Consider the following 13,481-nt stretch of genomic DNA (forward strand, 5'->3'; position numbering starts at 1 on the left):
TGTTAATGATGCAAGTCAGATGATTGGCAAAGTCTCTAAGTCATTACGTCAGGCTTTTCAGTAAGTTTTTTTTATTTTCTACATTGTGGTTTCCAGTTTGGTGTATTCTTTGTTCCATTCTGGTTTTCCATTGCACCACCATGTTTGAACTTCGGTCCCGATGCGGGGACATTTCTTTTTCTGTGGGGCATGGTTTGTGTGGGGTGTAGACGGCATCCTGCATCCAGGAGCTGGTAGTGAGTTGGCGCCGCTCACTCTGCTTCATCCTTTTGGGGATACTTCTTGAGTTGGTGTGTCTATATAACCATGTCGGGTCTGTTTTCTTTTGGGTTTCTCTTTTGTTTTGTTGATTTTGGTGGATGCTGTGGGTTGTGCATCTTTAATTTTGAGTGAAATTCTGCGGGGGTGGATGTAACAGAGTTAGAAAATAGCTTAATGAATTTCCTCAAAATTGATGTGCTTTGTGAATAGTTGGAGCCACCTGGTGGACAAACACAGCAACTGCAACTGTTAAGGTTCCAAATTGCTGCACAGCGCATGCCTCAGCAAAGGAAAAAAACTCCCAAGCTGGTGGTAGGTGCTAGTGAGCGATACTGTTGTCAATTTTGTAATTGTATTAATGAAAACACCCTCATAGTGGTAATTGTCAACATGTATTTTGATTGTAAGCAGTACTAGCATGTATCCCGAAAGTTACAGGCATTTTGATGCATGGGTAGTAACTTTATTCACGAGTAGCATTTTTAGTTAGCATGCTAAGCTAATACTCGTTAGCTAGTCGGGTGCTTTTTGACTTGCACTCAGCTCTAATGCTTCTCTATGAGATTGTGATTGTTCTAATTCTTTTTAACAGAACTGAATGTTGCAGTTGCTTTGCAGATTGTTAATGAAGACTGTGTGCTGTTTTCTTTGTACCAGGTAGGCGCTGTTAAGTATAAGTTTTAATTGATGCTGTTGTATAGGAAAAAAAAATGATGAACAATGATGATTGTTTTATAATAGAAAAGCTGTTTTTATATGTTATTGTTGTTGTTGGTTAGGAAAAAGGAGAAAAATAAATAAATAATATTGCTACTATACGATCACAAGTTTGGTTTCAGCTAGAACTTTTAAAATAAAGATTTTGTTGATGTTGTGTTGTATAAATATATCTTAGTCATTTGTTAAGTGTTATGTTTGGAAAAGGAAAAAGGAAAAAAACTCCCAAGCTGGTGAACTGAATGTTGCAGTTGCTTTGCAGATTGTTAATGAAGACTGTGTGCACACTACCAGGCTATACAGCAATGACATTGGAATGTCGTTCGGACTGGAGAAGTGTAGTCGAATGGTAACAAAGAGAGGGAAGGTAGTCAGAACTGAGGGGATTGAACTACCAGAAGGCAACATTGCAGACATAGAGGACAGTTACAAGTACCTGGGGATCCCGCAGGCAAATGGGAACCATGAAGAGGCCGCTATGAAGGCTGCAACCACCAAGTACCTTCAGAGGGTCAGGCAAGTCCTGAGGAGTCAGCTGAACGGTAAGAACAAGATCCGGGCCATCAACACTTACACCCTGCCCGTGATCAGGTACCCTGCTGGGGTAATAGGCTGGCCAAAGGAGGAGATAGAAGCCACTGACATAAAGACAAGAAAGCTCCTTACCATGCATGGAGGGTTTCACCCCAAGTCCAGCACCCTGAGGCTGTACGCTAAGCGGAAGGAAGGGGGCCGGGGACTGGTGAGTGTCGGCACCACAATCCAGGATGAGACAACGAACATCCAAGAATACATTGGGAAGATGGCCCCAACTGACCGAGTGCTCAGTGAGTACCTCAGGCAGCAGAAACCCAAGAAAGCGGAGGGAGACGAGGAACCATCATGGAAGGACAGGCCCCTGCACGGTATGTACCACCGGCAGATAGAGGAGTGGCTGTAGATACCAGTGGCTGGACAAAGCTGGACTGAAAGACAGCACAGAGGCACTAATCATGGCAGCACAAGAACAAGCTCTGAGTACAAGATCCATAGAGGCTGGGGTCTATCACACCAGGCAAGACCCCAGGTGAAGGCTGTGTAAAGATGCCCCAGAGACAATCCAGCACATAACAGCAGGGTGCAAGATGCTAGCAGGCAAGGCATACATGGAACGCCATAACCAAGTGGCCGGCATAGTGTACAGGAACATCTGTGCCGAGTATAACCTGGAAGTCCCGAGGTCAAAATGGGAGATGCCCCCAAGGGTGGTGGAGAATGACCGAGCTAAGATCCTGTGGGACTTCCAGATACAGACGGACAAAATGGTGGTGGCTAACTAACCGGAAATACTGGTGGTAGACAAACAGAAGAAGACGGCCGTAGTGATCGATGTAGCAGTTCCAAATGACAGCAATATCAAGAAGAAGGAACACGAGAAGCTGGAGAAATACCAAGGGCTCAGAGAAGAGCTTGAGAGGATGTGGAGGGTGAAGGTGACGGTGGTCCCCGTGGTAATCGGAGCACTAGGTGCAGTGACTCCCAAGCTAGGCGAGTGGCTCCAGCAGATCCCAGGAACAACATCAGAGATCTCTGTCCAGAAGAGCGCAGTCCTGGGAACAGCTAAGATACTGCGCAGGACCCTCAAGCTCCCAGGCCTCTGGTAGAGGACCCGAGCTTGAAGGATAAACCACCCGCAGGGGCGTGCTGGGTGTGTATGTATGTATGTATATATATATATATATATATATATATATATATATATAAAAAATATTAAAACAGATTCAATAAAACTTTAATAAAAAAGGATCATAATTTTAGATTCAACTTTAAAACCTCTCACACACTGAGATCTGTCAGTCTAAAAGCTAAAATCCAACCAACCAGATAAAATCAGTTCAAATCAAATTCAAATCAAAAAATCAAATGCATTCAGGGACACGGACATAAGGAAGTTTGTGTGAAACCTCAAAGGTAGAAAATGTTATAGCGATCCCTGAACACAGCCAGGTCAGAAGAAGTGGCTCCTGGGCTTTTCATTAAAGTCAGCATTAGCTCTTTGCTCTGTCCTACATCAAATAATTGACAAATAAAGGTATCTTTTTAATGACGTCAGGTGTTCTCAAATAAGGAAACATTCTTTCATAATAGTTCCCATCATCACCAAACTAGAAAAACTGGTAACTGCATGCTGCATAGTTTCAGTTTGCAGAACACTTGATCTTTGTAAAGCTTCACAGTAACAACATGTTATATAACAGAACTGTACAAAGACTAACATACATGAAGAGTTTGATTTGCACCTTTAATCCAGATCATACATCAGATATACACCTAGAGTAAACCTGCTCTAAAAGAAGTCTTTCTACAGAATAATGACCTGGCTAATGACCAAAGACCAAAGGTGAAAGGCCTCTGGTCTAATTAAATAGGATAGATCCCAAGACTTCAATGAAGAGCAACACACAGGGAAACACTCTGACCAAATAATTAAAAGCTTCTAACACTAAAAGAATAAAACCCAGACTCAAATGTACTGATTAAGAACAGAAAGTACAAAGTCAACACAAAACCCCCAGAGTGTGACAGCAGCAATAAAAGTGATTGTCAAAACACAAAAAACAGGAAAAGCTGACAAGTCCAAGTATTTTTTATGCTTTTTGATTGACATAAGTCTCAGCCTCGATTTGCAGATATGATCAGAAAACACAGGATTTAAAACAGGCTGAAATAATGTTCATAATGTTGGTGGAAATCTATATTTTCTTTTGACTGGCGTTCCTTTGAATAACTCTGAACTGAGCTGGAGCTGCTTTCATAATACTTTATTTATCCTGAGGGAAATTGTTTTAAAGGCTGCCAGACGATCTGGTGCCATGCTCTGCTTTTTGTTGTTTTGATGTTACTTCAGTAAAACCTGAATGTCAACTTAAGAACACACTGATTTTATCTCTTTGTTCTTGCAGTTTCCAGTTAAACTGAACAACAACGTCCCACTGGTGATGACTGATTAGTGATCAGTGTCTAAAGTTTGATACTACCTGATTTAAACGTTATCACAGTAAAAAAGAAATGTCTAATTGCAGAGTCATGCACTGATAACCAGTGTGGATCACTTGAAGTCAACTCTCTGCGGAACAGGAAACTGGGAGTTTTCCTTAGATGTGAGCTGTGACTGTGTGGATGGCAGCTTTGTGCTTTCACAGTCAGACTGATGTGTTTGTAGAACCACTGAAATCCTGGAAGGATCCACAGAATCAAGCCGTTTCTGTCCAGCTTCACTGTGTTCATGTTCGTGTCACTGTGTAGCAGTTTGATGAACAAACACATCATTTTCTCTCTCACACTGTCTGGCTCACATGTCAACAATGATGCTAATAAGAAATAAGTAAATAAAAGCTGAACATCTGGTCCAAACATTACAGAGCAGAAACAAACCGTAAAACTGTTAAAGGAGGAAACAAAGAAAACGGAGACACGAACAGCAAGCTCCACTCCACATCTGAACATACTGTCGAGCTGCTTCCTGGCAGGAAGCCACCTGAAGCAGGATAGGTTGAAGGGGGAGGAGGCAGATTTTCAGATGAGTTTATGAATGTCTACCTTTGTGTCGTCAGATTTAAAGTGGACTTAATTTTGTCTCATTTCATTCTGTTATTCTTCTAGAGTTGTTCTATAATAATATCGTTTTATTACAAATAACATTAACTTAAAGAGCCGGCAACTGCGTTTTACCATTAATGCCAAAGAAACAAAGGAAACAGTCACAGCAACAAAAGAAAAAACTACCAAACAGATAAGTGAGGCACTTCCCACCTCTCACACTTCTTACTGTACTTCTCACCACGGGGAGACACTTCTAGGGCCCACAAGCCCTCACTACTCGCAAGGAGGCTGTCTGTCCAAAACCTAGCAGAAAACCGTGTAGAGCCACAGAGGGGAAAAAAAACACACCTCTCACAGTTCATCCCCAGCTTATAAAGCCTCAGAAGTGATTGCTGACTGGGCCCAGGTGGCAAACGAGGCTAATCAAAAGCAGCTGTGTTCTGGGGAGAGAGGAGAGTGAGAGAGACAGAGGGGGTAGGAGTGGCAAGAGAGTAGGAGGCGGAGAAAGCGGGCAAACACCCCACGCACACACCTGCCAGTAACCTTTAAGGAGATCAAGTTTGGTAATAAATTTGTCAGGGCCTATGCTGTCGATGCAGTCTTCCATATGAGGAAGTGGAAACGAGTCAGAGACCGTTACAGCATTCACCTTCCGATAATCTGTGCAGAAATGGGGTGTGCCATCAGACTTACGCGTCAGAAGACATGGGGAGCTCCAGGGGCTACAACTAGGTTGTGTTAAGCCATTTTCTACTATGTACTCAACTTCCTTTTTCATCACTTCACGTTTGGCGATGGGGCAGGGTATGCTGCTTGATTGGGGCTGTGTCACCAACGTGAATGTTATGCTCACAAACATTGGTATGGGAGGGTACGTCACTAAAGAGAGACAGATAGGAGTGCAACAAGTCAAGTACATCTTTACACTGGGACGGAGGAAGATGAGAAAGGTGGGTCTTGGCCTTAGCTCAAAAAACAGAATTTGACAACCGCCCACATTGCTGTCCCTCAGAAAGGGTACCCAGATCATCATCACCCTTGACTTCTACACTTAGCAGGGTAACAGGGACTGAGCCGGGGAGAGCCGTCCCAGTGGTGTCTGATGGTTCTGTCATGCTGGTGTCTCTGGTATGGTATGGTTTCAGCATGTTAACATGGCATAGGCGAGTCTTCCTCATGCGTTCATGCGTGTCAGACACTTTATTCACTATTACATAGGGGCCTGAGAAACGAGCCATGAGGGCAGAATTAGGCATGGGCAGCAACACAAGAAACTGTCTTTCCACACCTTTTTGATCAAATCGTCTCTTCATGTTTGCCTGGGATACACAGAGAGCCTCTTTTGCTAACAAAGTAGCCCATTGCCACCTGTCCTTGCATGTTTTCACAAACTCCACCACATTAGTTTTAGACACACAACCGCTGAGAAAATTCTCATTCAGCACTTTTAGTGAACCCCGCACGTCATGGCCAAACACCAGGGTAGCTGGGCTGAACCCCAAAGATTCCTGCTTCGCATCACATATAGCGAACAATACAAAAGGGACACCTTCATCCGAGCTTTTTCCTGTGTCATGGCAATATTTACTCAACATTGCTTTGAGAGTTTGATGCCACCGCTCAAGTGCACCTTGTGACTATAGGTGGTAAGCACTAGACACCGAATGGGAAACCCCAAGGGGCTGTAAAGTCTGTTTAAAATCCCTGGACAAGAAATTGGTACCCTGATCCCGAGTGAGCAGAGAAGGAGCTTCAGACTCAGGAGCTGGCTCAACCACACTTTGAGCCGACTCCAAGGCTCCATTATCTCCCTTATCAGTACAGGGCATCACATTCATCTCTAGAATAGAGCCAATCATTGAGCCTGACAAATCAACCCCCTCACCTTGTTGCTGGGCACGTGAACGAGTCAGAATGCTCACCGAGAATACATCTGGGTGTTGCTGGCTCAGGGCATCTAAAACAGGCTCTACAACAGAATTGTTGGTCACCTCAGGGGTAGGATAAACTTTCCCACCCGCTATGTCATTTCCCATTATAAAATCCACTCCATTAATCGGGAAAGAAGGCCGCACAACCACTGAAAAGAAACCACTCGCCAGCTCACTCCCCTCACGATGCAGGCACAAAACTCATCCCAACACCTCTTACAATGATGCTAGCATCATAGTCAGACTTCTCATCAAATGCAAGCACACTAGCTAGTATGAGAGACTGTGAGCCACCAGTATCTTGCAGAATGGTCACTTCACACTTGTCCTCAGGCTTACCAGACAGCGAAACTGTGTACTGTGCAGCTGGCACCTCGCTAGCTTTCACTGGGGCATCGCATCGGTCATACCTACTGACACTGGTTTTATGGACAAGTGCGAACTCATCAGCCAGCGTCGCAGCCTACTGTAGCGAGGAAACCTTATGTTCATTAATATATACTGTAATGCCAGGGCTCCCAAAATCGCTAGCCCGACGTCCCGGGGCTAGCAATTTTTCCAGTTGGGTTACCAAAATCTAACTCAGCCCTGCCCGTCGGGCTATGATAGGAAGGAAAATATATGTCTATGCTTTTGCATTCTTTCGCCAATGTAGCTGAGTAATTATGTCATTGGCATCGATCAGCCACTGTCAATATGTTACATATTGAAATCTCGTTTGAATTTGCGCTTGCTTTTTGCTTTCACTTTCATTTTGCGATTGCGGAAAGGTGTGTAGACAGTGGCAGCACTGATTGCTGAGTGACGATTACTTGCGCACCAATTCCTCTGACATCGACTTATTACTCATTAGCTTACTATTCAAACGTGACAAGTGAAATCTCTCTGGCAAAATTTAGCAGTCTTTGCAAACTTCAAAAAGCAAATGGCCTAGATCTTGGTTCCACTTACTTCTTACCCCTGACTTCAGTGGAAATTTCAGATTCAGGATCTGACACAGACTGATTCATGTTCTACACAGTCCTTACAAGTTCATAGAAATTTCTGTTCAATTTGGACCAAGTATTTGAGTTGATGGTTGTAATTTCTAGACAGTTGTTGTGATTTGTATTTTAATGATTTTTTGATTAATTTTTGTTTCCGTTACAATATTATACTTTAAAGTACAATAAAGGAAACAAAACATAAAAAAATTGCTTTCTTTTTTATTCGGGCTACTTAAATTTATTTTGGGCTACCAAAAACTGACGAATGCCTGCCAGAAGGGGTACCAGAGATTTTGAAATTTTGCGAGCCTTGAATGCGCTCGGCAATGTAGTTCTTAAATTCCTTGATCAGCATTAGTTCACGTATCGAAGCCAGGTCAGTAGCTTTGCAGGCCGCACACCACCGATCGAAAAAGACACTTTTTTCCCTGGCAAAATCAAGATAGGACTGACCCTGTCCCCTTTTCAACCCCCGGAAACACTGCCTATTGGCTTCTGGGACCAGCTCATAAGCCAGCAGGACAGCACTTTTCAGTTTGTCATAGTCTAGGCTGTCCTCAGCTGACAGTAAGGAACAAACTTCCTGAGCCTTACCTGCCAGCTTACATTGTAGCAAAATAGCCCACGAATCCCGTGGCCAGTGCAAGGCTGTGGCTATTCAAATGACTTGAAGTAACTGTCAACCTCAATGTCGGGGAACACCGGAACCAGCCGACTGTTTTTCACAGTGAGGCAGTGTCATTGGCTGGTCCTCAGGCAGCCCCTGCACAACAGGCGTGGACACTGATGGAGCTACAGCTTGAGCTGACTGTCTGCTGTAATGTACAATAATCCTTCCCCTGAGTAGCCCGGTATGGCCGACGCATCGCCGTAATAAAGGCAGCCATATAGATATGACCTATATATTTTACAAAAAAACCAAAAAACGTTTGCCGTACATACAAGTTAGAGTCGTAACACTTGTGTCTCTCTTTAAACGTTTAGAGCTCAGTTTATGGTTCCCGTGTCTGCAGGAACGACTATTTAACCTCGGAGTATCCTATCATATCCTGAACACATGCGGAGAGTTTACCGCGTGGATCAAGTTTAAAGCGACAATAACTGAATGTGACGATGTTATGAAACACGCACTCGAAGTAACGGCGGGAGTCTGACCGCAAAACATCTTTAAAACTAAAGCGAAAACATACCTGAGCAGCGAAGCAGAGCCTCCGAGCTGAAGCTCCTTTCATTCATAAAGAAACACTTCCTGTAGTTCCTCCTCAGCTGTGTAGGTCCTGCTGGTGTCCACACGATGGCGCCATTGTAGTAGCAGACAGATGACACAAACCACTTCTGTGGACTTTGAAAATGTTTTCAGTGAGAAACGGAAAACATTAAATGACTGAAATAGAAAGATCATTCTATAAATACACTAACAACAATAAATAGCGTGATATACACAAGGGCACAAATATAAAGAGTGAAAATGTGTAGTCAAAAGCTTCACACTGTCAGCTTTCACCAATACAAAGATCGAGCAGACGCAAAACGAGTACCAGCAAAATATCATTGCTCACTCACATCACTCAGTCGTTACACTGCACCGACAGTTTGCAGCTGCATGCCTGAATGTCTTCACATCACGAAGGATTTAATGTATAGATTTATTTTGACATGTTATTAATATACTGCACTACTTGTTGTAGTTAAAACAAGTCAAACTTGCATCAACACAACTAAATTTCTCTCCACCAGTCTAAACCAGTCCTACAAATATCTCCCAGTGTGGCAGCACAGATAACCACTGGTGTATAAGGTGCTTCTGAATTCACAATACTTTGATGAAGAACCTGCTGAGTAAACAATCAGCCTGTTATTATTGCTTCCTACATCTTGTTGAAATCTCCCAATTCTTTGAATCTTTGGGCTGAAGGAAGGACAATACTCGGTGTATAAATGCTCAATCAACAATCATTTATTTCCATACAATTCAACAGTCAGAGCATTACAACGTCCGGACGGGAGAGATGCTACCAGAGGGTCAGGCACATGTCTCAAAATGGTGACGGGTTGCTCAGCTTTTTATAGTCTCTAGTGGCCCCCAGCTAGTCGTAAAAGCCAAAACATCACATTTTTTTCTCTGTTACAGCGCCTAAGTTATGACCTCGGCAGTTGTTTCTCTGCTTTCTGTAAGGTGGGGGTGTGGAATGTGGTCTATCTATCTCCCCTGTCTTTAGACACAGAGTCTCCTGCTTACAACCTTCTCTTCATGATTCAACAATTAAGCATGTCAAGAAAACAGTGTAACACATTCCCAGCAGATCAAGGATACAGAGTGATGCACATTTATCTAATGAACTAATATGTGAATATGTTCTGTTAACTCAAAAGTATAATGAGAACTACACTACATACAGCTCACACACTCTATATTAAAGGGTATAATGTGATCTACAGCAGTATTCTAATTCAACTACTTTGATTACATATATAAGGTAACATATAATAACAGAATAATCTAATAATCTGCTTTTTGAAAACCTCCCAAAGGCCCGTTTAAGAGCCAAGTCAGTGTATTTGTATCTGTTCTTGCTGCATCTTCATTGGTCTGTCTCTCTGTTGCTATCTGTCGTTTTGTCTCTTTAGCTCTTCATCTTTTTGTTTTTGTCAGTTTTTGTCAGTGAGCTGGTGAACTTTTGTGTGTCTGCTGCCTTTGTTTGTGTGTTCTCAACAAGATTCGCCCCAAATTCAAGCCCTGCACATCTTGCCAGACTCCCAATCAGGAAGCAGAAAAACCTGCTGTCTCCGCTCTGGAAGTCTGTCCACCAAGAAAAGCTCTGACTTCTGCTAAATGGGCCAAACTGGGCAGAAAGTATACAAACACATCCTTATAGAATATGATGTAACACTATAATTCTGAAATATAGTGGGCCACGAAAGATACATCCGACTCATCCTGCAGCCTTCAATTGGAGCCTCCAAAGGATGCAGACCCTGGCTGCGTCCCAATTCAGGGTCTGCGGCCTTAAAGGCCACATTTTGAAGCCAATTGCATCACAGTGACGAAATGAAGGCTGTCCCAACTCAAAGGCTGCTCGAGATGCGGCCTTCATTTTCCTGACAACAACAGCAGACACGTGGTGTGTGTGCTACAGATGTCTCTGTATGAGGAGGCGGGGTCACAGGAGGTTCACAGAAACTCTGCAGCAGCATCATCAGCTCACATGGAAACTTTGATGATTCACTTCTGTGGTGTTTTTACAGAAACACGTCACAAAATTAGCTCCACCTGTTTTGTGAGCTTTGAGTTTCTTGTCTTCATCCTGGATTCTTGTGTTGGTGTTTTGACACACAGCAGATATTTCCTGGTTGGTTCCTTGATGACCACATGAAGCTTTCTGAAGCTTGGATTGAAAACGTTTACTCAAAGCTTTCCAACACAGGCCTCTGTGCTGCCATCTGGTGGACAAACATATGAAGTGCAGCGTGAAGCTACAAATTAAACTGCTTCAGCTACGTTTATATATAACATACACTCAGAAAAATAAAGGTGCCAACTGGAACCAAAAGTGGGTCTTTAGACTGATGCCATAGAAGAACCTTTTTTGGTGCCACAAAGAACCTTTCAAACAATGGTTCTTTGAAGAACCATTTCTTTCAGTGGTTCATTGAAGAACCTTTAAAGGTGCCCCAAAGAACCATCAAGAAATGGTTCTTTGGGGCACCTTTAATGGTTTTTCAAAGAACCTTTTTAAAAATGGTTCTTTAAAGAACCTTTTTTAAAAAGCTCCTTCAAATGGTTCTTTAAAAGAACCATTTTAAAGAACCTTTTTTGAGTGGTTCTTTAAAAAACCATTTTAAATCTTTCAAAATAAAATGCATCATAAATTGAATTTGAGTAGGGTAAAATAAATACGAGCACAGCATAGACATATATTAATGGTTTATTGTCATTTTGTAGTTACCAAAAGACAAAAAGGCATTTTAACCCTCAGCACAACATCACTACTAATACATGTCACATATTAGTGTTTTAAATAGTAATAATTAAATATATTTGCTATACTATAAATATATATATATATATATATATAAATACTATATCTACAGATAACACAACAAATAATACATGTATTGTTTAATTAATAAAACATCAGAAAGTGATAAAACACATTAGAAATAGCAATAGCTTCATAACAGACCAATAAATCAACACATTTTCATCAGCAGATATTTGCATGTTCAGTAAAAATATTTCAACAAGTTTATGATTAAAATGATCAATGAACTTCAGCCTTACGCTATGTAATGTACGTTTCATGTTGTACTCATGGTCCTTTGTTAGTCCAGTTTAGGATAATGTCTCTGACGTATGTTTCATATCAAATATATGTCATATCAAAACAAGCCCACACCTGCAGTTGTTTCAGTTTTTCACTGGTGTTTCCTGTCAGCTGGTCAACCTCTCAGGCGGACATCCATATCAGCCAACCAAACGACAAGTTCCTCCCTTTGTGCTTCAAATCCCTCTCACTCTGAGACAAGGAGCTGAAAGAGAGAGAAAAGAGTCAATTATAAAGAAGAGAGAAAAGTGAAACCCTCCTCAGAAGGTCTGACTCGCATACCTGCAGTTGACCTGTGATGGACTCCAGTTTGGCGTTCACGTCATCCCTTGCTGTTGCCAGTAGCCGAGTCTGCAGGGTGCCCTGGAAGAAATGAGTTAATGTTCGACTCCTCCTGGTCAGGCTCTCCAGCTGGATGAGCCGAGGTCTCCCCTCTCACCGCTGCCTCTGAACACACAAACACAAATTTCATCTGAAGCAGGAGGTGCAGATTTTTTGTGCTATTCTTTTCTAAATCCAGGCTAGATCACGTGGAGGTATTTGGAAAACTTTTTTGGCCAGTGGACGACTGTTGTCTTGCAGAAAGTCAAATCAAACATATGCGATACACAATCAATTCACAAGAACACATAAAAAATAAGTCCAGTTCTTGCCTGATTTCAAGTGAAATCTCCATCAAAACAGGGTGACAGAAGTAAAACGAGAGCACAAAGCCTCACTTTGTACAAGCCTGCTATTACAGTTCTCCTCTATGCAGACGACTTTCCTGTTTTCAAGGCACAACTTGGATCTGCTGTACGAATCTTATGGATACACACTAAATGAAACAATAGTGTGCATGACTCCAGATTCTGATCCCTCATCCTAATATGGTCCCAACATAGCAACAGCAATAAAGCAGATGCTGAGGCTAAAAAAATACAAAGTCCATAAACCAATGGCTGACGTGGGTTTTATCATAAGGGTGATAAATATACAGATTTCAGTCTGTCTCAGAGATTTGATGTTCATTTACCTGCAGATGCACTATACGTGCCTGCTCCATGGGTTTTCACAACATTTTGCACATCACTATTTAATACAGGAAGTAGGTGAACTAAAACAAATCATCGTTCTTTGTGAGAGGACCATATTAATGAAACAAACCTCAATGACATCATAGGGATCCCTAAAGATGCTCCTGCTGCTTCTCTTCCTCCTCATCCTAAGCTTCCTTCTCCTTGTCCTCGCCTTCCATCCAATTGTAATTCAACCTAACTGTGTTTCTCCCCCTCCTCCTCTTCCTCATTTTGTTGGCGCTGTGAACACAATTATGTGAATCTGGATTAATTTGTGCAAACAAGAAAAATCTACAGCTTTTTGGTCAGAGGTGGTCTTGTGATTTAAGCCAGGTAGAGTAGATTTATGTGTTGATGCTACCTGCTTCAGCTCTGGCTGCTGAGTGATATTTACACCCTGGCTGGATTACAAACTTTAACCATGTGCTGAACTTTGGCCCAGCGTTGATACCTCTTGTTAGTATAACGACCTCTTCTTAGCTTGTATGTATGATGGTGGATAAATGAAATATAAAAACAAATTAACTATATTACAAAAGAACATCTATCTTGGAAACATCAAATGACCGGAGCATAACTTGTCAACTAGTCCGAAAATAAGTTATGCAGGAACAGTCAAAG

At 42.2% G+C, this 13,481-nt stretch overlaps 1 long non-coding RNA gene across 1 annotated transcript; it reads right to left on the reverse strand.

The window, feature by feature from the left end:
- Positions 1-11,582: 11,582 nt before the first annotated feature.
- LOC145425946 (uncharacterized) lies at positions 11,583-13,100 on the reverse strand. Its single transcript, XR_013906713.1, has 3 exons — positions 12,949-13,100; positions 12,085-12,249; positions 11,583-12,007 (listed from the first exon to the last, which is right to left on the reverse strand). It is a non-coding gene; the product is annotated as an uncharacterized LOC145425946 (long non-coding RNA).
- Positions 13,101-13,481: the final 381 nt, after the last annotated feature.

This window comes from Astatotilapia calliptera, chromosome 3 (genome assembly GCF_964374335.1).
Source record: "Astatotilapia calliptera chromosome 3, fAstCal68.1, whole genome shotgun sequence".
Classification (NCBI taxonomy): domain Eukaryota; kingdom Metazoa; phylum Chordata; class Actinopteri; order Cichliformes; family Cichlidae; genus Astatotilapia; species Astatotilapia calliptera.